The 25,069-nt window shown below is 50.8% G+C and overlaps 1 protein-coding gene across 15 annotated transcripts in view; it reads right to left on the reverse strand.

The window, feature by feature from the left end:
* The window catches only part of srcin1a (SRC kinase signaling inhibitor 1a), a 584,261-nt gene that overhangs the window by 235,333 nt on the left and 323,859 nt on the right, over positions 1-25,069 (reverse strand). The window contains exon 1 of one of the 15 annotated variants that reach the window (XM_087977761.1): positions 1,598-1,718. The exons of the other annotated variants lie outside the window; for them this stretch is intronic. The gene's annotated coding sequence lies outside the window, so the exon portion shown is untranslated. Of the gene's footprint in view, positions 1-1,597; positions 1,719-25,069 lie in introns of those variants that run through there. 15 annotated transcript variants of the gene reach the window in all.

Genomic DNA, 25,069 nt, shown 5'->3' on the forward strand with positions numbered 1-25,069 from the left:
TCACTCATATACAGATTAGTTGTGGTTATGAGTGAGTAATAAGGCTACGCACTGTCTGAGGTCTAATGAATGAATGCAAATGACAAATGCAAGCACAAAGCTTGAGTAGTTTACGAAGATCTAAGCCCCTTGATTATATTTTCTAATATGCATTCTGCAGTGTAATCAAACTAACTGAGTACTAATCACAAGAGAGGGAGGCAAATGAACTGATTGATATCTGTCAGACTATCGTTATAGCACAGTTGCGTAAAGATGACTGGCAGATGACTCCTGGGAGGATGTAATGAGCAAGTGTTGCATCTCACATGCAAAATTAAAGGATAATTAAGAGCCTTGTTACAAAGTGCTATTTCATCTCTTCTTCCAACATTACATTCGAGATACACCTCCCTGGAATCATGTGAGTTAAGTTGCAAGTGGTTAGATGAAGCTAAGCCAGAAATCAAGCAAGGCTACACTGAAAGGCAGAACAAACTAGAGGGGCTGAGTGGCCACTTCCTAATGACTGCAAAAGCAATTCCACTTCAGATAAATTCCCTCAATCTACCTCAACACTCAGTCAAACTGCTAGCCTGTCATCTATCATTTATTATCTCAATTAATATTTTTAGTCATGCTGTTAATCGCACTCTCAATTTCTTTAATTTCTCAGAAAAGGGTCTGTAATTTTTAATGAACAAGTGATTATAGTAGCAAGTCTGTACAGAGAGGCTATGTCCTAGTTTATAGAAATCCCCGACAGCATTACCTGTTCAATACCTTGCCAATTTTGTTGTTTTTTTTCACAAACACGTCCTGTCACAGCAGACAAATTATTTCCACATCAATATCGTGCGTCTCTTTTGCTCTTCATTTTGCTGATGCCTGGGGTACTGCAGGGAGAGGTGGCGGCTTCCCACCAGTCCCTCGGGTAAACAACCAATCAACACCCTCGGTGGATGCTGGAGGAAACTTAACTGTAGAGGCATCATGAGCCAGACACAACATGCAACATCCAATAAGAACTATCTATAATTGGGAGCCCAATCATTGCTCTGGGAGGGAGGAGGAAGCGTGATGGCAAACTTGGAAGAAGGAGCAACACTCCGAAAGCTAGTGCCACCCAATTAACCAGTTGTGTGATTTTTAACTTAGTAAGAACTCCTTCTAGTTGGGAATCGAGAGCAGAAATGTCACACTGTTTTATTGTTGGGACCTTGAAACTGATTGTCTCACTGGTAGAGAATGAGTAACCAACAGGGCTTGATGCCAACAAATGAATTATCTCACTAGTCAGTATACTGTGGAGCATTAACCCATTAGGGAATTCATTTACAGAATGTTAATGGATATTATCAGCTTGCTCCAACTTAATTCACAATGGATACACTTCAGTCTTCTGAAAAGATGAAACAAATGGTTTACTCTCTTACCATATTTCTGAACACAGTTGTGGACCCTGGCTGACACCAGGATTATACAGGCCCTCAACAAACATATTAACATTGGTGGAGATATCAGAAAAAAAACTTTGAGCAGCTGAAATCCGATATCCCACATGTAGGTTGATCACTTTACAAAACTTAATTCGGAGAAAATCCATTGCAGATCTTACCTGAGTGCTGTTGTTTAAAAACCAACTACAGTCCGACTATCAGCTGTGCAGGTGCCAGAGTCAGTGTTCCTCCCCAACACACTCTGTACCTGTCAGTAAGATCACTTGAACCCTTAAGGCCTAAGTGGGAGACTCATTGCAAACGCTGACCATCACATATAAAAAAGAATGCAGCCCATGTTTAAATCTTCCCCCAGAAATAGACACACACTTGTCCCTGATACCAGAAAATGCTATGAATGGGACAGCCACTGCAGTTGCCTGGAGTGAATCACTTTGTCAAACAAGCCCTCGTAAAGCTAAATTCCTGGCAAGTTCTCAAAGGGGAGGAGAGACGCTCTCCGAGGAGATTACTGCTTGCACCAAGCAGAGAGGGACGGGAACAAATCAAACTGAGGGAGGAGACAGGGTGGGAAGAGTAAGAGAGCATGAGGGAGAGGCAAGAGCAGGATAATATCTCCAGGGTGTAATGAGAGAGAGTAGGGGAGAATGTGAGGGAGTGGGGGGAAGAGTGTGAGGGAGTGGGGGGAGAGTGAGAGGGAGTGGGGAGAGGAAGAGGGGGTGGGTGGAGAGTGTGAGGGAGTGAGGGAAGAGTGTGAGGGAGTGAGGGAAGAGTGTGAGGGAGTGGGGGAAGAGTGTGAGGGAGTGGGGGAAGAGTGTGAGGGAGTGGGGAGAGTGAGAGGGAGTGGGTGGAGAGTGTGAGGGAGTGGGGGGAAGAGTGTGAGGGAGTGGGGAGAGTGAGAGGGAGTGGGGGAGAGTGAAAGAGAGTGGGGGAGAGTGAAAGAGAGTGGGGGAGAGTGAGAGGGAGTGGGGAGAGAGAGTGAGAGGAAGTGGGGGAGAGTGTGCAGGAGTGGGGGAGAGTGAGAGGGTGTGAGGGGAGAGTGAGAGGGAGTGGGGAGAGAGTGAGAGGGAGTGGGGAGAGAGTGAGAGGGTGTGGGGAGAGAGTGAGAGGGTGTGGGGGAGAGAGAGGGAGTGGGGGAGAGAGAGGGAGTGGGGGAGAGTGTGAAGGAGTGGGGGAGAGTGAGAGAGAGTGGGGGGAGAACGTGAGGGAGAGTGAGAGGGAATGGGGAGAGGGAATGGGGAGAGTGAGTGGGAGTGGGGGAGAGTGAGAGGGCATGGGGGAGAGTGAGAGGGCGTGGGGGGAGAGTGAGAGGGAGTGGGGGAGAGTGAGAGGGAGTGGGGGGAGAGAGAGAGGGAGTGGGGGGAGAGAGAGAGGGAGTGGGGGGAGAGAGAGAGGGAGTGGGGGGAGAGAGAGAGGGAGTGGGGGGAGAGAGAGAGGGAGTGGGGGGAGAGAGAGAGGGAGTGGGGGGAGAGAGAGAGGGAGTGGGGGGAGAGTGTGCAGGAGTGGGGGAGAGTGTGCAGGAGTGGGGGAGAGTGAGAGAGAGTGGGGGGAGAACGTGAGGGAGAGTGAGAGGGAATGGGGAGAGGGAATGGGGAGAGTGAGTGGGAGTGGGGGAGAGTGAGAGGGCATGGGGGAGAGTGAGAGGGCGTGGGGGGAGAGTGAGAGGGAGTGGGGGAGAGTGAGAGGGAGTGGGGGGAGAGAGAGAGGGAGTGGGGGGAGAGAGAGAGGGAGTGGGGGGAGAGAGAGAGGGAGTGGGGGGAGAGAGAGAGGGAGTGGGGGGAGAGAGAGAGGGAGTGGGGGGAGAGAGAGAGGGAGTGGGGGGAGAGTGTGCAGGAGTGGGGGAGAGTGTGCAGGAGTGGGGGAGAGTGAGTGTGTGTGAGGGGAGAGTGAGAGGGAGTGGGGAGAGAGTGCGAGGGTGTGGGGGAGAGTGAGAGGGAGTGGGGGAGAGTGAGAGGGAGTGGGGGGAGAGAGAGAGGGAGTGGGGGGAGAGTGTGAAGGAGTGGGGGAGAGTGTGCAGGAGTGGGGAGAGTGAGAGGGTGTGAGGGGAGAGTGAGAGGGAGTGGGGAGAGAGTGAGAGGGTGTGGGGGAGAGTGTGAGGGAGTGGGGTGAGTGAGAGGCAGTGGGGGGAGAGTGAGAGGGAGTGGGGAGAGTGAGAGGGAATGGGGGAGAGTGAGAGGGCATGGGGGGAGAGTAAGAGGGAGTGGGGGGAGAGTGAGAAGGAATGGGGAGAGAGTGGGGGGAGAGTGAGAGGGAGTGTGAGGGAGTGGGGTGAGTGAGAGGGAGTGGGGGGAGAGAGAGGGAGCGGGGGAGAGAGAGGGAGCGGGGGAGAGAGAGGGAGCGGGGGAGAGAGAGGGAGCGGGGGGAGAGAGAGGGAGTGGGGGGAGAGAGAGGGAGTGGAGGAGAGTGTGAAGGAGTGGGGGAGAGTGAGAAAGAGTGGGGGGAGAACATGAGGGAGAGGGAGAGGGATTGGGGAGAGGGAATGGGGAGAGTGAGTGGGAGTGGGGGAGGGTGAGAGGGCGTGGGGGAGAGTGAGAGGGCGTGGGGGGAGAGTGAGAGGGCGTGAGGGAAGAGTGAGAGGGCATGGAGGAGAGTGAGAGGGCATGGGGGAGAGTGAGAGGGCATGGGGGAGAGTGAGAGGGCATGGGGGAGAGTGAGAGGGCATGGGGGAGAGTGAGAGGGAGTGGGGGAAAGTGAGAGGGAGTGGGGGAAAGTGAGAGGGAGTGGGGGAAAGTGAGAGGGAGTGGGGGAAAGTGAGAGGGAGTGGGGGAAAGTGAGAGGGAGTGGGGGAAAGTGAGAGGGAGTGGGGGAAAGTGAGAGGGAGTGGGGAGAGAGTGGGGGGAGAGTGAGAGAGAGTGGGGAGAGTGTGAGGGAGTGGGGTGTGAGAGGGAGTGGGGGGAGAGTGAGAGGGCGTGGGGAGAGTGAGAGAGAGTGGGGGAAAGAGAGGGAGTGGGGGAGAGAGAGGGAGTGGGGGGAAAGAGAGGGAGTGGGGGGAAAGAGAGGGAGTGGGGGGAAAGAGAGGGAGTGGAGGGAGAATGTGAAGGAGTGGGGGAGAGTGAGAGGGCGTGGGGGGAGAGTGAGAGGGCATGGGGAGAGTGAGAGGGAGTAGGGGGAAAGTGAGAGGGAGTGGGGGGGGACTAAGAGGAAGTGGGGGGAGAGTGAGCAGGAGGGGGGAGAGAGTGGGGGAGAGTGAGAGAGAGTGGGGGAGAGTGTGAGGTAGTGGGGTGAGTGAGAGGGAGTGGGGGGAGAGTGAGAGCGACTGGGGAGAGTGAGAGGGAGTGGGGGAGAGAGAGGGAGTGGGGGAGAGTGTGAAGGAGTGGGGGAGAGTGAGAGAGAGTGGGGGGAGAGTGTGAGGGAGAGTGAGAGGGAGTGGGGGAGAGTGAGAGGGAGTGGGGGAGAATGAGAGGGCGTGGGGGGAGTGTGAGAGGGCGCGGGGGAGAGTGAGAGGGAGTGGGGGGAGAGTAAGAGGGAGTGGGAAGAGTGAGGAGGAGAGTGAGAGTGAGTGGGGGGAGAGTGAGAGGGAGTAGGGGAAAGTGAGAGGGAGTGGGGGAGAGTAAGAGGGAGTGGGGGAGAGTAAGAAGGAGTGGGGGAGAGTAAGAGGGAGTGGGGGGGAGTGTGAGGGAGTGGGGTGAGTGAGAGGGAGTGGGGGGAGAGTGAGAGGGAGTGGGGGAGAGAGAGGGAGTGGGGGAGAGAGAGGGAGTGGGGGAGAGAGAGGGAGTGGGGGAGAGAGAGGGAGTGGGGGAGAGAGAGGGAGTGGGGGAGAGAGAGGGAGTGGGGGAGAGAGAGGGAGTGGGGGAGAGAGAGGGAGTGGGGGGAGAGAGAGGGAGTGGGGGGAGAGTGTGAAGGAGTCGGGGAGAGTGAGAGGGCGTGGGGGGAGAGTGAGAGGGAGTGGGGGAGAGTGAGAGGGAGTGGGGGGAGAGAGAGAGGGAGTGGGGGGAGAGAGAGAGGGAGTGGGGGGAGAGAGAGAGGGAGTGGGGGGAGAGAGAGAGGGAGTGGGGGGAGAGAGAGAGGGAGTGGGGGGAGAGAGAGAGGGAGTGGGGGGAGAGAGAGAGGGAGTGGGGGGAGAGAGAGAGGGAGTGGGGGGAGAGTGTGCAGGAGTGGGGGAGAGTGTGCAGGAGTGGGGGAGAGTGAGTGTGTGTGAGGGGAGAGTGAGAGGGAGTGGGGAGAGAGTGCGAGGGTGTGGGGGAGAGTGAGAGGGAGTGGGGGAGAGTGAGAGGGAGTGGGGGGAGAGAGAGAGGGAGTGGGGGGAGAGTGTGAAGGAGTGGGGGAGAGTGTGCAGGAGTGGGGAGAGTGAGAGGGTGTGAGGGGAGAGTGAGAGGGAGTGGGGAGAGAGTGAGAGGGTGTGGGGGAGAGTGTGAGGGAGTGGGGTGAGTGAGAGGCAGTGGGGGGAGAGTGAGAGGGAGTGGGGAGAGTGAGAGGGAATGGGGGAGAGTGAGAGGGCATGGGGGGAGAGTAAGAGGGAGTGGGGGGAGAGTGAGAAGGAATGGGGAGAGAGTGGGGGGAGAGTGAGAGGGAGTGTGAGGGAGTGGGGTGAGTGAGAGGGAGTGGGGGGAGAGAGAGGGAGCGGGGGAGAGAGAGGGAGCGGGGGAGAGAGAGGGAGCGGGGGAGAGAGAGGGAGCGGGGGGAGAGAGAGGGAGTGGGGGGAGAGAGAGGGAGTGGAGGAGAGTGTGAAGGAGTGGGGGAGAGTGAGAAAGAGTGGGGGGAGAACATGAGGGAGAGGGAGAGGGATTGGGGAGAGGGAATGGGGAGAGTGAGTGGGAGTGGGGGAGGGTGAGAGGGCGTGGGGGAGAGTGAGAGGGCGTGGGGGGAGAGTGAGAGGGCGTGAGGGAAGAGTGAGAGGGCATGGAGGAGAGTGAGAGGGCATGGGGGAGAGTGAGAGGGCATGGGGGAGAGTGAGAGGGCATGGGGGAGAGTGAGAGGGAGTGGGGGAAAGTGAGAGGGAGTGGGGGAAAGTGAGAGGGAGTGGGGGAAAGTGAGAGGGAGTGGGGGAAAGTGAGAGGGAGTGGGGAGAGAGTGGGGGGAGAGTGAGAGAGAGTGGGGAGAGTGTGAGGGAGTGGGGTGTGAGAGGGAGTGGGGGGAGAGTGAGAGGGCGTGGGGAGAGTGAGAGAGAGTGGGGGAAAGAGAGGGAGTGGGGGAGAGAGAGGGAGTGGGGGGAAAGAGAGGGAGTGGGGGGAAAGAGAGGGAGTGGGGGGAAAGAGAGGGAGTGGAGGGAGAATGTGAAGGAGTGGGGGAGAGTGAGAGGGCGTGGGGGGAGAGTGAGAGGGCATGGGGAGAGTGAGAGGGAGTAGGGGGAAAGTGAGAGGGAGTGGGGGGGGACTAAGAGGAAGTGGGGGGAGAGTGAGCAGGAGGGGGGAGAGAGTGGGGGAGAGTGAGAGAGAGTGGGGGAGAGTGTGAGGTAGTGGGGTGAGTGAGAGGGAGTGGGGGGAGAGTGAGAGCGACTGGGGAGAGTGAGAGGGAGTGGGGGAGAGAGAGGGAGTGGGGGAGAGTGTGAAGGAGTGGGGGAGAGTGAGAGAGAGTGGGGGGAGAGTGTGAGGGAGAGTGAGAGGGAGTGGGGGAGAGTGAGAGGGAGTGGGGGAGAATGAGAGGGCGTGGGGGGAGTGTGAGAGGGCGCGGGGGAGAGTGAGAGGGAGTGGGGGGAGAGTAAGAGGGAGTGGGAAGAGTGAGGAGGAGAGTGAGAGTGAGTGGGGGGAGAGTGAGAGGGAGTAGGGGAAAGTGAGAGGGAGTGGGGGAGAGTAAGAGGGAGTGGGGGAGAGTAAGAAGGAGTGGGGGAGAGTAAGAGGGAGTGGGGGGGAGTGTGAGGGAGTGGGGTGAGTGAGAGGGAGTGGGGGGAGAGTGAGAGCGACTGGGTGAGTGAGAGGGAGTGGGGGAGAGAGAGGGAGTGGGGGAGAGAGAGGGAGTGGGGGAGAGAGAGGGAGTGGGGGAGAGAGAGGGAGTGGGGGAGAGAGAGGGAGTGGGGGAGAGAGAGGGAGTGGGGGAGAGAGAGGGAGTGGGGGGAGAGAGAGGGAGTGGGGGGAGAGTGTGAAGGAGTCGGGGAGAGTGAGAGAGAGTGGGGGGAGAGTGTGAGGGAGAGTGAGAGGGAGTGGGGAAGAGTGAGAGGGAGTGGGGGAGAATGAGAGGGCGTGGGGGGAGAGTGAGAGGGAGTGGGGGAGAGTAAGAGGGAGTGGGGGGAGAGTAAGAGGGAGTGGGAAGAGTGAGGAGGAGAGTGAGAGTGAGTGTGGGGAGAGTGAGAGGGAGTGGGGGAGAGTGAGAGGGAGTAGGGGAAAGTGAGAGGGAGTGGGGGAGAGTAAGAGGGAGTGGGGGGAGAGTAAGAGGGAGCGGGAAGAGTGAGAGTGAGTGGAGGAGAGTGAGAGAGAGTGGGGGAGAGTTGAGAGCGAGTGGGGGGAGAATGTGAGAGGGAGTGGGGGGAGAGTGAGAGGGAGTGGGGGGAGAATACGAAGAGTAGGGGAGAGTGTGACGATGAGGAGAGAGTGAGTGAGATGGGGAAATGTGAGGGGGTCAGATTGCGGGACAGTGAATGGGAGTGGAGGGAATGGGAGTGATGGGGAAGATTGAGACTGTGGTAAAGAATCAGCGTGGTGTGGGAGAGTGGGGAGGACTGAGGGAGGAGAATGAGAGAAGGTGGGTAGGGAGAGGATGTGCGGGGGAGGGGAGGATAGAGATGACACTGAGAAGGTGGGGGGAGGATGTGAGGGGGTGGAGTGTGGGAGGGAGGGAATGGGGAAGGATGTGAGAATGGGTAGGGAAGAGAATAAAGGGTTGGGGGAACGGATGAGGAGTGGGGGAGGATGTGGGGGTGGGTAGTGGAAGGGAGTGAGGGGTGAGGGAGGATTTGGGGGTGGGCAGTGGAAGGGAGTGAGGGGTGAGGGAGGATGTGAGGGTGGGGAGGGTGAGGGGGTAGGGAGGAGTTGGGAGTGAGATGCTAGGGGATGGTGTGGGGTTGGGGAAGGGGAGGGTGTGAGGGGAAGGGGAGGGTGTGAGGGGATGGGGAGGATGTGGTAGTGGGAGGGAGTGAGGGGCTGAGGGAGGATGTGGGGTGGGGAGGGGGAGGGAGTGAGGGGCTGAGGGAGGATGTGGGGTGGGGAGGGGGAGGGAGTGAGGGAGGATGTGGGGTGGGGAGGGAGAGGGAGTGAGGGGCTGAGGGAGGATGTGGGGTGGGGAGGGGGAGGGAGTGAAGGGGTAGGGAGGGAGTGAGGGGCTGAGGGAGAATGTGGGGTGGGGAGGGGGAGGGAGTGAGGGGCTGAGGGAGGATGTGGGGTGGGGAGGGGGAGGGAGTGAGGGGGTGGGGAGGGAGTGAGGGGCTGAGGGAGGATGTGGGGTGGGGAGGGGGAGGGAGTGAAGGGGTAGGGAGGGAGTGAGGGGCTGAGGGAGAATGTGGGGTGGGGAGGGGGAGGGAGTGAGGGGCTGAGGGAGGATGTGGGGTGGGGAGGGGGAGGGAGTGAAGGGGTAGGGAGGGAGTGAGGGGCTGAGGGAGAATGTGGGGTGGGGAGGGGGAGGGAGTGAGGGGCTGAGGGAGGATGTGGGGTGGGGAGGGGGAGGGAGTGAGGGGGTGGGGAGGGAGTGAGGGGCTGAGGGAGGATGTGGGGTGGGGAGGGGGAGGGAGTGTGGGGGTGGGGAGGGAGTGGGAGGCTGAGGGAGATGGTGGGGTGGGGAGGGGGAGGGAGTGAGGGGCTGAGGGGGGTGTGGCGTGGGGTGGAGGAGGGAGTGAGGGGCTGAGGGGGGATGTGGGGTGGGGAGGGGGAGGGAGTGAGGGGCTGAGGGGGGATGTGGGGTGGGGAGGGGGAGGGAGTGAGGGGCTGAGGGGGGATGTGGGGTGGGGAGGGGGAGGGAGTGAGGGGCTGAGGGGGGATGTGGGGTGGGGAGGGGGAGGGAGTGAGGGGGTGGGGAGGGAGTGGGGTGGGGAGGGGGAGGGAGTGAGGGGGTGGGGAGGGAGTGGGGTGGGGGGGAGGGAGTGAGGGGCTGAGTGGTGATGTGGGGTGGAGAGGGGGAGGGAGTGAGGGGGTGGGGAGGGAGTGGGGTGGAGAGGGGGAGGGAGTGAGGGGGTGGGGAGGGAGTGGGGTGGAGAGGGGGAGGGAGTGAGGGGGTGGGGAGGGAGTGGGGTGGAGAGGGGGAGGGAGTGGGGTGGGGAGGGGGAGGGAGTGAGGGGGTGGGGAGGGAGTGGGGTGGGGAGGGGGAGGGAGTGAGGGGGTGGGGAGGGAGTGGGGTGGGGAGGGGGAGGGAGTGGGGTGGGGAGGGGGAGGGAGTGGGGAGATTGCTGGCAACTTCCAGGTGGATGATGTCCTGTCAGGAAGCTGGGAACATCACTGTTTACATCAGGGACCAAAACAAACAGAAAGGAAACACTTGCTGCTGTAATTCCTGACTCGGATTTTACTTTTAATAAATACAAACTTGATAATTACAGGATGTGCTCTCCTGGGAAAGTCTCCTGGGAAAGACACATTTGATTGACCTCTTTCAGGCTCCAGTGTCCAGGGAACATTTAGCAGCCTTTGCTCAGTTGCAAATATTCCAATGTGCTTTTGCTTTTCCTTATTCCCTCCTCTACTGGAGGGACTGCTGTTTTCTGGAATATCTTTGCATATCTGTAACATATGCCCCTCATCTGTCTGATGCCAAAACTTTAATCCACATCTTAATCACCCTAAGGACTCAAACATTCTGCCTGCATCTCTCGTTTGATCTATTCCTTCTAGTGACAATCTGCTTTTAGACACCAACTTGAATGGAGAAACAGACTCATATACATCAGCAAAAAATGAACAGACCTTCAGAAATACCGAATATTGATGCACTGTTCTCTTTAACTCAGAGGGTCATCTTATCAATTCTGACTCCCCAACTGATTGATTCCAAGAGTCTCATTCTCCTTTTCAAGTGTATCTGTGGTTTTTACCTCTTATTTGCTGAGCCAGTTTTATCAACTGTTTTCCAATCCTGCCACTCCCCAATCTCCTTTTCCGCCATGGGAGACTAAGTCTTCAGTCAATAAAGCCCTTACTCCGACAAGAGTCTCCTAAAATCTGCTACTACTTGCTCTGAACTGTTGGGAGAACGCTACATTTCTTGTTGTAAAACAACCTCAGAGATGGCCCAAGAAAATGGCTCAGTGGGATGAGTGAAGAATGTTCAGTGCTCCAGGCCAACGTTTGTTCATGCCTTGTTCCAACACAGCTGTAAGCCTCTTATTAACACGGTTTAACGACTGTATTTAAATAGCAGACAAAGGCCATGGCAATAGTTTTGGCATTTGCCAGCTGATGCTGCCAATCACTTGATGCCTGTGCTTCTCAGAAGATTTCCAAGGATGTTGCCAGGGTTGGCCCATTTGAGCTATAGGGAGAGGCTGAATAGGCTGGGGCTGTTTTCCCTGGAGCGTCAGAGGCTGAGGGTTTATGCAGGTTTATAAAATCACGAGGGGCATGGATAGGATAAATAGACAAAGTCTTTTCCCTTGGATGGGGGAGTCCAGACCGAGAGGGCATAGGTTTAAGGTGAGAGGGGAAAGATTTAAAAGGGGCCTAATGGGCAGCTTTTTCACATAGAGGGTGTATGGAATGAGCTGCCAGAGGAAGTGGTGGAGGCTGGTACAATTACAACATTTAAAAGGCATCTGGATGGGTATATGAATGGGAAGGGTTTAAAGGGATATGGGCCAGGTGCTGGCTAGTGGGACTAGATTAATTTAGAATATGTAATCGGCAAAGTTGAGTTGAACTGAAGGGTCTGTGTCCATGCTGTACATCTCTATGACTGTGCAGAATTAAGGACGTGATGTTGAATAACATGAGGTTTGAGCACTGCTTTGAAACAAAATGGCTTCTGGCGTCATGGTGCAATCCATGGCACTGAGGAAACATGGTGGCTCAGTTTTGGTAAAATAGAGATGTTTACATCAAACTTGGGGCAGGTTCTTTGGAAACTCTTTCTAACCAATTTGTCCTTAGTGAAGCACAGCTGCAGAAATGAAAACAAAAACAAAATCTGAAACACACCCAGAAAGTAAGCATGATCTACTGCAAGACATTCCTGGAGAAGGACATGTAAAACATACTGAAGTGACCTGGTTAGACGCTCTGACAACTAAATACTCAAACACAGCAGGAAGCAATTAAGCTGGGATCACAGTCCTACTTTAAATATTATGTTTGGATCAACAACACCACATAACAGGGATGGACGAGTCCTGGCTCACCACAATGCCGCAAGGATTGGGAGAGTGACAGGGAACGTGGCCAAGTATTGAGATCTAAACACTGGATGGGGAAAGGAGCCACCCCAATGAGCTCTCAATATTGTGAGGGTGAAACTGCCCCTTTGGGAATTGATAACTGGGAATGTCTGGTATGAGCTCTTGGATTAATAGCCATAACGATGAGCAGTAAAAGTGCTTCACACATTGGGGTAAATGGAGTTTCATGCATTGGGTTTGTATGTTGGAGTGAGATTATACTGAGGTTCAGGGAGGTACTGATCAGCTGTTTGGGAATGAGGTCAGAAATTACACAAGACCAGGTTATAGCTCAACAGGTTTATTTGAAATCACAAGCTTTCGGAGCATCGCTGTGGGACTATAACCTGGTGCCACGTGACTTCTGACCTTGTCTACCCCAGTCCAACACTGGCACCGCCACATCATATTAGCGAATGATACAGGTAATGCTGTTAGCTTATCTCCAATGTTGTACTCCAGCCTACACTGAGAGCCTCCAGTTACTCTGAAAATTACGTCCCTCCTACAGCAACTGAAATATTTATCTAAAGTGGATTGACCCAGATTACCCTGAACTAGAACAATCTAATATTCCTGCTCAACATTTTCTTTAACCAGATTGTTTATGGTGCCTTTTGCCTCACGTTAAATTACATTCTGCTCCAAGTCAGATAGATCCTAATGTGATATGATTCACCGCCAAAACTAGCAAGCTAAAATTAAGCAAAGCAATTAAGCAATTGATGAGTTCTCAGTGCTGAGGTTAAACGTACAGTTATGCTTTGCTGCAGAGTTGCAATGCTTTAATACAAACTCAGTTGACTTTTTTTTCAAAAGCAACAATCATTTTGTGACAAACCCATTATGTACTTAAAGCAGAGGCTTTCACAATTCTAGACTGTTGAATGGTTACTGAAAAGCTCTGGCTTTTCAATACAAGCTCATTAACAAAAAGAAATGAACTACCCCTGTTGATACCTGCACTGACCACATTGTTAAATAGACAGTCATCTGTTTATGTAACATCTCATGAAATACATCGGAAACATCTCAGAAATACTTCAACTAAATTTACTCCTGAAGTACAGTCACTGTTTTTTTTTCTTAGAACCCCTACAGTGTGAAACAGGCCCTTCGGCCCAACAAGTCCATACCAACCCTCTGAAGAGTAACCCACCCAATCCCACTCCCCTACCATATTCCTCTACACTGACCCCTGACCTATGCATTCCTGAACACTATGGGCAATTTAGCATTGCCAATTCGCCTAACTGGCACATCTTTGGATTGTGGGAGGAAACCAGAGGAAACCCACGCAGGCACAGGAGTCACCTGAGGCTGGAATTGAACCCAGGTCCCTAGCCCTGCGAGGTAGCAGTGTTAACCACTAAGCCACCATGTTGGGGTCATAACTTTGACAGCCAAGTCATACACAACAAGATCCCAGAAACAGCAATGAGATGTAAGAGCAGTTTGGTTGCTGCTGATTGGTGGACGAATGCCACCCAAGTTATTCACAGAGTTCGCAATTCTTTGTAAAGCGCCACGGGATCCTTACTGGCCATGGGCACGGAGGATAAGGCCCAGTTTTGTTTCATTGAAGGCTAACAACTCAGACAATGCCTAACCATGGCTCGTCCACACTGGATTGAAGATTGAAGTGTAATCTAACCCAGGAGTTTAATTTAATGAAAGGCATTTATAAAGCTAGAGCAACTATTTCCTCTGATGGCAGAAATGGGGACTTGGGGAGGAGACTAAATAAAAGAAGCAAAACCTTAAAATTAGAGAGAGGACTCAGAGTGGGAGTTAATGGCCTATTGGACTGTTAATCCAGCGACCTAGGTAATGTTCTGGGGACCTGTGTTCAAATCCTGGAATTTGAATTCAATAAAAACCTGTGTAGAAGAGTCTAATGATGACCATAAATCGAATGTTGATTGTCGGAAAAACCCATCTGGTTCACAATCCATGTGTATGACTATGACTAAATGCCCTCTAGAGAAGGAAACTTCTATCCTTACGTGGTCGGGCCTACATGTGACTCCAGGCCACAAAGGCATGTGGTTGACTCTTAACTGCCCTCTGGACAGTTGGGGATGGCCAATCAATGGTGACCTGGCCAAGCAATCCTCTGAATGATTAAAAGGACATTAGGAACACCCTCCCCAGAAAAACCTGTGGAGCTGGGTCAATAGAAAATTTGGAAACTGAATGATAGGTTTTTTATTGGTAAGTATTTAAAATAGATAAAGTCAGTGCAGCTAAATTGGGTTGAGGTAAGCACCTAACATGGTGGAATAGATTTGCAAAGTCTCAGAGGCTTGTGGACTGGATTGAGAAGGAATAATGAAAATGTTGGATACCAGACCTAGAAACAGGAATACGTCAATCAGCTCTTTGAGCCTAAGACACAGTTTCAGACCATAGTGGTAGTGTAGGCTATTGCTTTGCTCAAGGTGGATGAGAAATGATCAGCCAAAAGACCTTGCTTATCCACATCCATCTTGTGGTCCTATAAACCAAAATGTTCATTCTGACAACATGTGTCTCTCCCCATTCCTGGCCGATACCAAGAAGTGCATTCAGGTAGCTGACCTGAGAGAGGTGTTCAACATTGCACATGGTATTGATAGCTACATTGCACTTGTAGGGAAGACAGATGCAAGGAGCGCTAGATCTTGGGTAGTTGCTAATAAATCCAAACGAGATTTGAGGAGTAACAAGGGCACCTCAGTCCTGGTCTGAGCTGAGGCTGAACAGGAATATGATGGTCACATTGACATAAGAGGCAATGGCCATCTCCAATAAGTGATTATTGATCAACCCTGGACATTCAGTGACATTGCTATCACTGAATCCCCCACTCTCAACATCTTTAGAGTTACCACTGACCATACACTGAACTGGACTTGCCATATAAACACTGGCTACAAGAGCAGGTCTGAAGTTAGAAATACCAAAACAACTAAGTTACCTCCTGACTCCCCAAAGCACGTCCATCATCTACAAGGCACAAGTCAGGAGTGTGACGGAATACTCCCCATTTACCTGGATAGATGCAGCTCCAACAACACTCAGGAAGCTTGACACCATCCAGAACAAAGCAGCCCACACAACAAATGCCTGTCCCCTCCCCCACCGACACTCAGTGTGTACTATCTACAAGATGCACTGCAGAAAACCATCAAAGTTCTTTAGACAGCATTTTCCCAAGCATTGACTACTACCATCTAGAAGGACACGGACAGCAGATACATGGGAACACCACTCACTGCAAGTTCCCCTCCGAGCCCCTCACCATCCCGACTTGGAAATATATCACAGTTCCTTCAACATCGCTGGGTCAACATCCTGGAATTCCCCTCCCTAAGGGCACCATGTGTCTCCATACATCAGCTGGGCCTACATACAGCAGGTGGGCCTACATACAGCAGCTGAGTCTACATACAGCAGGTGGGCCTATATACAGCAGCTGAGTCTCCATACAGCAGGTGGGCCTACATACAGCAGGTGGGCCTACACACAGCAGGTGGGCCTACACACAGCAGGTGGGCCTACATACAGCAGGTGGGCCTACATACAGCAGGTGGGCCTACATATAGCAAGTGGGCCTACATATAGCAAGTGGGTCTACATACAGCAGGTGGGTCTACATACAGCAGGTGGGCCTACATACAGCAGGTGGGCCTACATACAGCAGGTGGGCCTATATACAGCAGGTGGGCCTATATACAGCAGGTGGGCCTACATACAGCAGGTGGGCCTACATACAGCAGGTGGGCCCACATACAGCAGGTGGGTCTACATACAGCAGGTGGGTCTACATACAGAAGGTGGGTCTACATACAGCAGGTGGGTCTACATATAGCAGGTGGGCCTACATACAGCAGGTGGGCCAACATACAGCAGGTGGGCCTAGATACAGCAGGTGGGCCTAGATACAGCAGGTGGGCCTACATACAGCAGGTGGGCCTACATACAGCAGCTGAGTCTCCATACAGCAGGTGGGCCTACATACAGCAGGTGGGCCTACACACAGCAGGTGGGCCTACACACAGCAGGTGGGCCTACACACAGCAGGTGGGCCTACATACAGCAGGTGGGCCTACATATAGCAGGTGGGTCTACATACAGCAGGTGGGCCTATATATAGCAGGTGGGTCTACATACAGCAGGTGGGCCTACATACAGCAGGTGGGCCTATATACAGCAGGTGGGCCTACATACAGCAGGTGGGTCTACATACAGCAGGTGGGCCCACATACAGCAGGTGGGTCTACATACAGAAGGTGGGTCTACATACAGCAGGTGGGTCTACATACAGCAGGTGGGCCTACATACAGCAGGTGGGCCTAGATACAGCAGGTGGGCCTACATACAGCAGGTGGATCTACATACAGCAGGTGGGTCTACATACAGCAGGTGGGCCTACATACAGCAGGTGGATCTACATACAGCAGGTGGGTCTACATACAGCAGGTGGGTCTACATACAGCAGGTGGGCCCACATACAGGTGGGTCCACATACAGCAGGTGGGCCTATATACAGAAGGTGGGTCTACATACAGCAGGTGGGCCTAGATACAGCAGGTGGGCCTAGATACAGCAGGTGGGCCTACATACAGCAGGTGGGCCTACATACAGCAGGTGGGTCTACATACAGCAGGTGGGCCCACATACAGGTGGGTCCACATACAGCAGGTGGGCCTATATACAGAAGGTGGGTCTACATACAGCAGGTGGGCCTATATACAGGAGGTGGGCCTACATATAGGAAGGGGGCCTACATACAGCAGGTGGGTTTACATTCAGCAGGTGGGCCTATATACAGTAGCTGGGCCTACATACAGCAGGTGGGTCTACATACAGAAGGTGCGTCTACATACGGGGGGGGGGGGGGTTGCAGTAAATCAAGAAGCTCACCACCACCTTCTCAAATGCAACTACGGATGGGCAATAAATGCCAGCCCAGTCAGTGACACCCACATCCTATGAATGATTAAAAAAATATACAAACCATCCAGGCTTTCAGAATTATTAGTTCATCTGAATCCTTGAGTTACATTGAATGGACAACACAGAATCTGATCATTCAGAACAACTAGTTCATAACAGTGTTTATGCTCCACAAGACAGTCTTTCCCAAACCTTTTACATCTCACCCTGTCAACATACCTCTCTATTCATTCATTCCTTCTAAACTTCCCATTACATGTGTCTGTGCTCTTTGCCTCTAATACTCAATGCTGTACCAGCATCCATGTTTTAACCACTCTCAGGGTCTAGGTTTTGTCCTGTACCACGTCACTCAATCCCCGTGGTAATAGGCTGTTCTGGGACAAGATCACTGTTACTTGACAATAGGTTGACTGTCAGACTGCTGTCTAACCAGAGCTGATGCTTTCCCTAGCTGGTGTATTGAGATGAGGGCAGCTGTTTATGGATTTTGCCTGAGGGCAATAATTAACCAGAGTTGAGCTGTTATGAAAAGGCATTGGGAGTCTGGAATGATTACACCAAAAAAATACTTTTTAATCAAGGTCTTGCAATCACATGCAAATTCACTCTCTGGCTGTTAAAAGTAATATTTTACAGCTCAGAATCCAACAACAGGACTGAACTTTAAACACATGGACTGTATTTAATTCAAAATTAATGGGCCGCACTGTGCAGAAATATATTTAAAAGCTAACCAGTCAAGTAGAATATCACATTGCTGACTAGGTGTGAGACAGTGTCTCAGCATTATGACATTAATGCCTATAATGTTCTTTAACTCAGGGCCATTGTGTGTTTTTGTTCTGTGATTGTCAAAGTGAAAATGTAATCAAGATCCTTGGATTCATAAATAAAGTATAAAAGCAAGAAAGCTACAGGTACATCTTATAAACGGAGGAGGCCATAGGAAGGTATGGTGGCCAATTACAAGTGCCACACTCCAGGAAGGAAGTGACGGTCTTGGGTATGAAGGTTAAAAATCACACAAACCAGGTTATAGTCCAAAAAGTTTATTTGGAAGCACTAACTTTCGGAGCGCTTCTCCTTCAACAAATGTTTGTGGAGAATAAGATCATGCTCACAGAATCTACAGCCAAAGGAGTCCAGTGTCATGGAGATGTGATACAGTAAACAAACTGAGATTAAAACTTTCATCTTGATACGGAGCACTCTATCACGTGCACTCACACCCGCACGCACACACTCAATCTGTTGCTCTTGCATACGCACACGTATAACTTTATGCGGTGAATTTGTTTTTGCAGAATTACACACATTTTATTTTGCTCAAAAACTGCATGAATCCATGTAAAACTCTGTAAAACTATCCAGAGAGTTTGTCAGTCTGACATAGCACTGGGACACAGACAGATTCACTCCTATTGGTTAAAAAACTGAGCTATCTTAAGAATGTAATTTAAAAGTAGTTCTGGGATTTACATCTCAAAGAAGAGAAATCAGCATATCCCATTCAAAAAGGTGAAAGTTTTAACCTCAGTTTGTTTACTGTATACATCTCCATGAAACTGGGTTCCTTTTGCTATACATTCTGTGAGCATGATCTTAACCTCCACAACCACCTGATGAAGGAGCAGCGCTCCGAAAGCTAGTGCTTCCAAATAAACCTGTTGGACTATAACCTGGTGTTGTGTGATTTATAACTTTTTACACCCCAGTCCAACACCGGCATCTCCAAATCTTGGGTATGAAAGGGTTAATTTGTGTACTAAGCTAAAGCCCTGCCCATTCTGGGTGGAACATTGGACAGATTAGCAGCGGCAGCAACAGTTGGAGTAACTTGTTGTTGGATGCAGTTGCCTGTGGGAGACAAACAGAAATTCTTTTAAAATGTATTTTGAGGAAGAGGACATCATGGGCTAGGAATGATGTGGAGGTGCAGATGTTGGACTGGGGTGGACGAAGTGAAAAATCACACACCAGGTTATAGTCCAACAGGTTTACTTAGAAACTCCTTCATCGGGTAGAACATAGAACATAGAAAAGTACAGCACAGAACAGGCCCTTCGGCCCACAATGTTGTGCCGAGGTTTAATCCTAATGTAAAACTGCATGTCCAGCAGTCGCTTAAATGTCCCTAATGACTCTGCTTCCACCACCACCGCTGGCAACACATTCCATGCATTCACAACTCTCTGCGTAAAGAACCTTCCTCTGACGTCTCCTCTATACCTTTCTCCTAATATCTTAAAACTATGACCCCTCGTACCAATCAGTCCTGCCCTGGGGAAAAGTCTCTGGCTATTGACTCTATCTATTCCTCTCATTATCTTGTACACCTCAATCAGGTCACCTCCCTTCCTCCTTCTCTCCAGAGAGAAAAGTCTGAGCTTAGTACTAGCTACTTGAAAAGGAGCAGCACTCCGAAAGCTTGTAGTTCCAAATAAACCTGTTGGATTATAACCTGGTGCTGTGTGATTTATAATCACTGGCGAGAGAAGCATTCATTACACATTCCCAATTACTCAGAGGCATGTTCAGAGTCTACCACGTTGCTGTAGGTCTGCAGTCACATGTGGGGCCAGACTGGATAAGGACGGCAGATTTCTTTTCCCAAAGGATATACTGAACCAGATGGGTTTTTACAACACTCGACGGCAGTTACATGGTTACTATTAAAGAGGCATGTTTTTAAGGCGAGAGGAGAAAGATTTAAAACAGAGGCAACATTTTCACACAGAGGATGGTTTGTGTGTGGAATGAACTGCCAGAGGAAGTGGTAGATGCAGCTGCAGTTACAACATTGAAAAGACATTTGGACAGGTACATGAATAGGAAAGCTATGGGTCAAACACAGACAAGTGGGACTAGTTTCGTTTGGAAAATTGGTCGATGTGGACAAGTTGCCCATAGGGTCTGTTTCGGTGTTGTCTGACTCTCAGACTTTATTAGGTCAGCTTGATATTTCAGATGACCCCAGATCATGAGCCAGGAGGCATCATGGGTTATTCTGAAGACTGTTCTGAGGAAGGGTCACTGGACACAAAACTGTGATTTCTCTCCACTGATGCTGTCAGACCTGCTGAGCTTTCCCAGCAATTTTTGTTTTTAATTCTCGACTACCTGTCCAGGGACACTATCCCTTCACCATCACTTCCTCCGAGAGTCCTAACTATCTCAATGAGTCATTGTTAACATGCCTTCGAGTAATGGTGACCTGAATGGAGTTACCGTTATACACAAAACCTCGGCTTGTAATGAAAGGCAACTGAGATTTATTAGTGGTCCATCCTCGACCAGGGATTACTGGACAGACCTCGGGCTTACAGAGGGGGAAGGCTTGATGGCAGCATGTGAACCTAATCAGTGATTGGTACCCAAAGCATCACATCATATTTTAACCCAATATCAATCAAATCCTTTCGCTGACACATGTACTCCATTGTAGGAGGGTAGTGAAAATCTTTTACAATGTCTGCCTTCTTATGGTGACATCTTAGGTGTAAGTAGCTCAGTTCAGTTCTTGGATATAACAGAGGAATAAAAGTGGTTGCATTACTTACAGAGTTCGGAGAAAGTGAGGATTGCAGGTGCTGGAGAGTCAGAGTTGAAAAGTGTGGCGCTGGAAAAGCACAGCAGGTCGGGCAGCATCCGAGTAGCCCAAAGAGGTTATACCTGAAACGCTGACTGTCCTGCTCCCCGGATGCTGCCTGAACTGCCGTGCTTTTCCAGCACCACACTTTTTGACTCTTAGAGTTGAAAAATAAGTTAATATTAGGACAACATGAAAGGACAACATGTTACAATAAGGTAGGAAATAGACATTACAGTGTAGCAGCTCAGCATGGGGCCTCCACACGTGGTCTGACTACCTGCGCCAGACCCCAGTCCAACAGCCCCAGCCCACTCCGCAGAGGCAGAGAGGGGCCAGGGAATAGACATTTCAGTTTTGTGGAAAGATGGAGAAGCTTTGACTATTCTCCTTATGGGAGATTGGAGCAAAGTGTGCAAAATTAGGAAAAGACTCCAGTATACTCTGGAAGATTGGTGACCCTTACTGCTAAGCGGGAAAGCCAAAAGTCTCATTATTTTGCCATCATTAGTGTTGGCATATCTGGAATCTCGGAACTGTTAGAAACTTGAATTTTTCACAATCATGTTATCAAGAGCGGCAGACAGAAATGGATCGCAAGTAAATATTTGCAGGAATGAAATCTTCTGTATTAATAGAGCGATCTCCTTGGGGAAAACAGGAGGAGTTATGCCAACCAGTTAATTGTACACCCATGGCTGATATCCCTCGGCAGCATAGTGTCAAATTACAATGAACGGATAACCCACAGCATCATTTATAAAGACACAGTGAGTACAGCTTTAGAAACAAAATTCATCAAAATAAAACCAGGCCATTGACATATGCCATTTGTAACAGTCACGGATATAGAGAGAAAGAAGCAAATAAAAGGGTTTGTAAGGTGTGCTGAGGGTACTGTTGTGGTCCCTGTTGTAACAGATTGTCCTGCATTGTTCTACCTCGTCTCCCAACAGCACACTGTGAGGTAAAAAGCTACAGAATGTCTTATCGTCTTTCTGGCCTGGGGCAGTCATACAGGCAATACATTCTGTATCTGTATATCAGGACAGTTTCTTATGTTCGAAAGCAGAGAAGGGAAATGGGATTAGTTGGGTCACTCTTTTCAAGAGTGGACATTGGCATCATGGCTCCAATGGCCTCCTTCAGTACTCTACCATTCCTTGATTCCAAGAGATAACTTATCAACTCATTCCTAGACACATTGCGGTGCTTCTAAGACAGAGAGGTGTTGTACATCAGTACAAGCTCCTTTCAGAACGCCCCTCTTCAGTTCAACCCTAATGTGAGGGACCAAAGTCCCAGTCCTTGCCTCCTGTGACTGAGATGAAGGAAATGGACCTTGACCATCTTATACCAATTTATAACGTTTGTCCATGAATTATCCAGAGCTAGAGGAGGAAAATGAAAGAGCCAGAGACTAAACACAACAAGGAAGATGGAGACAGTGCAGGAAAGTGAAAATGAAGCCCATAAACAGCTGTGATCTAACTGACTTTGATGGGCTGAATGGCCTTTCCTCCTCCTATACGTAAACGGCTCATACCCAGAGGCTGAAATACATAACTATTGTTATACTATCTAGGCAACAAAATGATCTATGAGCTTTGTGGAAAGTGAACATTTGGTCTTTAGAAGATATCCATGAAATTATAGAGAACCTAGCTTGGGACAATTTGAAACTAAGTTTCAATTTAATCTCCATTGCACTTACAGCACAGAAACAGGCCATCCAGCCCAACTGGTCCATTCTAGTATTTGAACTTCACACAAGTCTCCTTCCAACTCACTTCATCTCATTCTATTAGCATAGCCTTCCATTCATCTCTCCCTCTTGCTTCCCTTTATCAGTGCTCTTCACCCAAACCACTCAATATGCTGGTGAGTTCCACATTCTCACCAGTCTCTGGGTAAAGAGATTTCTCCCAAATTCCCAGTTGGGTTCATTAGTGACTACCTTTCACTCATGCTCCTCTAGTGTGGGTCACTCCCCATTCATAGATCAATCTTCACTCCTCTTTATCCCTTCATAAATCGAGAAGCCACCAGAAAGTCACCCCACAGTCTTCTCTTTTAAGAATCTCAGTCTGTTCAATCTTTCCCCGCAGTTATAGCCTCATTAGTCTGCTATCCTCATTGTAAATCTCTTCATGCATCTTCTCTCATGCCTCCTGTTGCTATAGCTGTGGTCATGCAGGAATTCTGTTCACTGAGGCTCCTCCGATAGACTCAGTTTGGTTTATCCACTGGGTGCCATGCCATGGAGACAGCCATGATGGCTGGCACACACTGTCAGTATAAAACTCCATTAAACTTTACATCTCTCTGTGATGAATGAGAAAGTAGCTACAACATTAGCATCACTCAGCTCAAAGTTACATGATTCAAATTATCTGATCCTTCATTTATGAAGCATTAAATTCCCACTTTGCTGTTAGTTTTAATTGGTTTCGTTTCAGCACAACTGAGAAATGTCCTTGATCACTTCTCATGCCAGAGCTGCTGGGCATGCCCCATGAGACTGAGGCTGTGATAAAACTGTGTCCTGAACTGAGTACACTCCTCCCTACTCTAAAGGCTGGCACAGTGATGGGTTTGAACAGAATGGGTCTCAGTGTGATTCACGGCCAGGTTTGGTCAATGGAGCCTGTCAGCTCGGTTTCTCTCTCTTTGTGTGAGACACACCATCCTGCAAGCCATCCAGACTCCTCCGACATCTCCAGGAACTAGAGACTGATTGGTTCCTCTCAGCACCATCTCAGCAACCCAAAAGAAGTATTACATTCAGATATTTTTAAAAATGTGACTTGCTTTTTTCCCAAGAATTTTGCTCATACTCTATGTAAACATTGACAGTGTTTGGGGGGGGCGGTAGAACGGTGCCTTTTGATTGATGAGGAGGGGACTTGACACTTGGACTATGCAACCCAGCGTTACCAATACTGCTGCCCACTCCTTAGACTGGAAGGACACGTGTCACTCGATGTTATTACCACATTTAAATCATTTTATTTAACTTTATTCAAGGTCTGAATGCTTCAGGCCTGGGCTTGGGTGGTTTAAGACCTCCTGTGTGTCAAACACATGGTCTGAATGTCACACGTCCTCTGCACTGGGGAGAGAGGATGCCAACTTATAGACTGTTTCAGAGAACATCGCTCAGACACCCGCACCAACCAACCCCATCGCCCTGTAGCTGAATACCTCATCTTCCACTTTGGGACCCTCCAACTGCACGGGATCAATGTGGATTTCACCAGTTTCCTCATTTCCCCTTCCCCCACCTTATCCCAGATCCAACCTTCCAACTTAGCACCGGCCCCTTGACCTGTCCTACATGTCCATCTTCCTTCCTACCTATCTGCTCCACCCTCCTCTCTGACCTATCACCTTCTCCCCACCTTCATCTACCTATCACATTTCCAGCTACCTTCCCCCCAGCCCCACCCCCTCTCACTTATCACTCAGCCCCAGCCCACAAGCCTCATTCCTGATGAAGGGCTTATGCCCAAAATGTCGATTCTCCTGCTCCTTGAATGCTGCGCTTTTCCAGCACCACACTCTCGACATTGTCTGAATGAACTTAGACTGCAACAACGAGGAGGTAAGGCTGTGATCTGCATTACGTTCAGACAACTCCCCCATTGCTAACTACCACGATGCACACAAGTGTCTCATTCACATTGTGTAACTCTCCATAGCATTGGTTCATTGGACTGATTAGATTAGATTAGATTACTTACAGTGTGGAAACAGGCCCTTCGGCCCAACAAGTCCATACCGAACCGCCGAAGCGCAACCCACCCATTTCCCTACATTTACCCCTTTACCTAACACTACAGGCAATTTAGCATGGCCAATTCACCTGACCTGCACATCTTTGGACTGTGGGAGGAAACTGGAGCACCTGGAGGGAACCCACGCAGACACGGGGAGAATGCGCAAACTCCACACAGTCAGTCGCCTGAGTCGGGAATTGAACCCGGGTCTCTGGCGCTGTGAGGCAGCAGTGCTAACCACTGTGCCACCGTAGATGTTGAAAGCCCCATGCTGGGCTTAGAAGGAGACAGTGTAGAAGGAAACCATTCACCCCACTGTCTGAGTCACCTCTTTGCTTGTGCTACACAATTAATTGCACACTCCTGCCCCTTCCCCTTGTCCCTCTAAACTCTGTAAAACCCAAAAGAACTGCGAATGCTGGAAATCAGAAAAGCTCAGCTGGGGCGGCACAATGGCACAGTGGTTAGCACTGCTGCCTCCCATCACCAGAGGCCCGGGTTCAATTCACACTTTGGGCAACTGTCTGTGTGGAGTTTGCACGTTCTCCCCGTGTCTGCGTAGGTTTCCTCCGTATGCTCCGGTTTCCTCCCACAGTCCAAAGATGTGCAGGTCAGGTGAATTGGCCATGCTAAATTGCCCATAGTGTTAGGTGAAGGGGTAAATATAGGGGAGTAGGTCTGGGTGGGTTACTCTTCGGAGGATTGGTTTGGACTTGTTGGGCTGAAGGGCCTGCTTCCACACAGTAAGTAATCTAATCTAGTCTGACAGCACCTATTCTGACCAAGGGTCACTGATGAATGGCTTATGCCCGAAATGTCGATTCTCCTGCTCCTTGGATGCTGCCTGACCTGCTGTGCTTATCCAGCGCCACACTCTCGGCTCTGATCTCCAGCATCTGCAGTCCTCACTTTCTCCTAAGGATCACTGGACCCAAAACGTTAACTCTGATTTCTTTCCACAGATGCTGCCAGACCTGCTGAGCTTTTCCAGCAATTTCTGTTTTTGTTCCCTTAAACACTGTTTCCTTTTCAAGTGTTTATCCCATCCCCTTTGAAAGTTACAATTGAATGTGCTTCCCCATCCTCTTACGCA

The sequence above is a fragment of the Chiloscyllium plagiosum genome, unplaced genomic scaffold (assembly GCF_037043375.1).
Source record: "Chiloscyllium plagiosum isolate Xiang-an unplaced genomic scaffold, Cpla_swu_hap1 HiC_scaffold_32, whole genome shotgun sequence".
Classification (NCBI taxonomy): Eukaryota; Metazoa; Chordata; class Chondrichthyes; order Orectolobiformes; family Hemiscylliidae; genus Chiloscyllium; species Chiloscyllium plagiosum.